This window comes from Portunus trituberculatus, chromosome 7 (assembly GCF_017591435.1).
Source record: "Portunus trituberculatus isolate SZX2019 chromosome 7, ASM1759143v1, whole genome shotgun sequence".
NCBI lineage: Eukaryota > Metazoa > Arthropoda > Malacostraca > Decapoda > Portunidae > Portunus > Portunus trituberculatus.
Window position 1 is genome coordinate 5386544 of NC_059261.1, and position 2500 is coordinate 5389043.

A 2500-nucleotide genomic window follows, 5' to 3' on the forward strand; every position below is an offset into this window, starting at 1 on the left:
TCATCTTCAGATTCAGGCAAGATCAGAGCTTGCTATTTCAATGCCCGTAGTTTACGAAATAAATTTAATGAGCTCCAAGCTCTTATACATCAAGAAAACTATGACATCATCGGCATCACAGAAACTTGGATTAATACAACACACAGAGATTACCTCGCAGAATACTCACTTGATGGCTATAACATTTTTAGTAGCGAAAGATCTCACCGTACAGGGGGCGGTGTAATGTTTTACGTTAAAAGTAATCTTCGTGCTCGTGTGATGCCAACTTCAACCATTGCAAACATAGATGTCAATTTCATTCATATAGAAAATAAATCCCGAAGAATATCATTAGGTCTCGTCTATCGTCCTCCAGCCCAGTCACCCGCCACAGACGAACAATTGTATGAACAAATCGCGGACATTTGCTGCGTAAACAATTGCATAATTATGGGAGATTTTAACCTTCCAGTCACAAGGTGGGGCGAACCACTGACAGCTCACGCTGGCCAGCAGCTGTATAATAGCATGCTTGAAAGCTCCCTCCACCAACACATCAAGCATCCGACAAGAGGAAACAATATCCTTGATATCGTTCTAACAAATGATGAGAATACTATTGAAAATGTGGAAATTGGACCAGAATTCAGTTCCAGCGATCATCGCACCTTAAAATTCACCATAAATTTTGACAAAGGAAAAGTGAATGAAAGTAAAGAAAAAGTGCCAGACTATCGGCGTGCAAACTACACAAGACTCCGTATGCAGCTTGCATCCATTGACTGGAATATACTGCTGGAAACACCAGATGTAGATAAGACATGGGAGGTGTTTGCTGAAAAGATAAATGATACAGCTAAGATGTGTATACCACTAAGAAACAGAAGGAAAATACTAAACACCAAACCGAAATGGTGGAATAATGAAATTAAAAGCTGTCTTCTAGCAAAGAAAGAAGCATACAACAAATACAAATTAACACAGCATAATAATGATAAATTAGAGCATGACAGATTGCGTAGAAAAGCAAAAAAGTTGATAAAAAGCAGCAAAAAATCTGTAGAAGCTCAGATCGCAAACTCCTGTAAAACCAACCCAAAGGAATTTCACAGTTATGTAAAATCCAAAAGAGTCTTAGCCTCAACAATTGGTCCACTCATAACAGAAAACGGAAACCAAATAGATAACGAAGCTGAAATGGCAAACGTCCTAAATAGATTCTTCTCAACAGTCTTCACGACTGAAGATGTCCAAAATAGTCTGCCCATGCCAGAGCCTCAGGCACAAGGCAAAACACTGCCTGACTTCATAGTTACAGAAAATGAAATCCTCACAGTCATGAACAGCATGAACGTAAACAAAACGCCTGGACCAGACAAGATATCACCCAGGCTTCTCAAAGAAGCGAAAAATGAGCTCGTGAAACCACTCACGATTATATTCAATAAAACTTTACAAGCAGGAAAGTCCCCAGGAGTGGAAGCTAGCAAATGTCACGCCCATTTTCAAGAAAGGAAATAAATCACTCCCAGCTAATTACAGACCAATCAGCCTTACTTCAGTAGTGTGCAAGCTGATGGAAACGATAATCAGAGATAAGATTGTCAAATTTTTAGAAGAAAATAAGATCATGAAGGATTCACAACATGGTTTCAGAAACAAGAGATCCTGCTTAACAAACCTACTAGACTTCTTTTATGAAGTTTTTAACTCGTATGACGAGACAAAAGCAGTGGATGTTATTTATCTTGATTTCCAGAAAGCTTTCGACACTGTCCCTCACAAGAGGCTAATCAGCAAAGTAAAAGCTCACGGCATAGCTGGAAATACCCTGAAATGGCTGGAAGACTGGCTCTCTGACAGAAAGCAACGAGTTGTTATAAATGGAAAAGAATCAGAGTGGCACAATGTGAAAAGTGGTGTTCCTCAAGGCTCTGTATTAGGACCAGTTCTTTTCATTGTTTATATTAATGATATTGATGAAGGAATCACTTGTAAAATAAGCAAATTCGCGGACGACACCAAAATAATGAGCAAAGTTACATCAACGTCACAATGGCAAGAACTACAGTGTGACTTAAATAAACTGACACGCTGGGCAGAAAAATGGCAAATGAAATTCAATATAGAAAAGTGTAAAGTCTTACACATTGGAAGTAACAATGTACAAGCAAAATACGTAATGAGTAATGTACCTCTGGAAAGTGCTGAGAATGAAAAAGATCTTGGTGTTGTGGTGTCTAAAGATCTCAAGCCGAGCAAACACTGCACAGAAGCAGTAAAGAATGCAAATAAATTAGTTGGGTTCATTGGAAGAACCTTTGAATTTAAATCAGAAAAAGTTATCCTTACTTTATATAACTCATTGGTGCGTCCTCAGCTTGAATACTGTGTGCAGTTCTGGTCACCATATTACAGAAAAGACATTGAAAAACTGGAAAGGATCCAGCGTAGAGTGACCAAGATGATTCCGAGATTGAGAAACAAGCCGTATGAGGAACGACTGGAAGCATTAAAT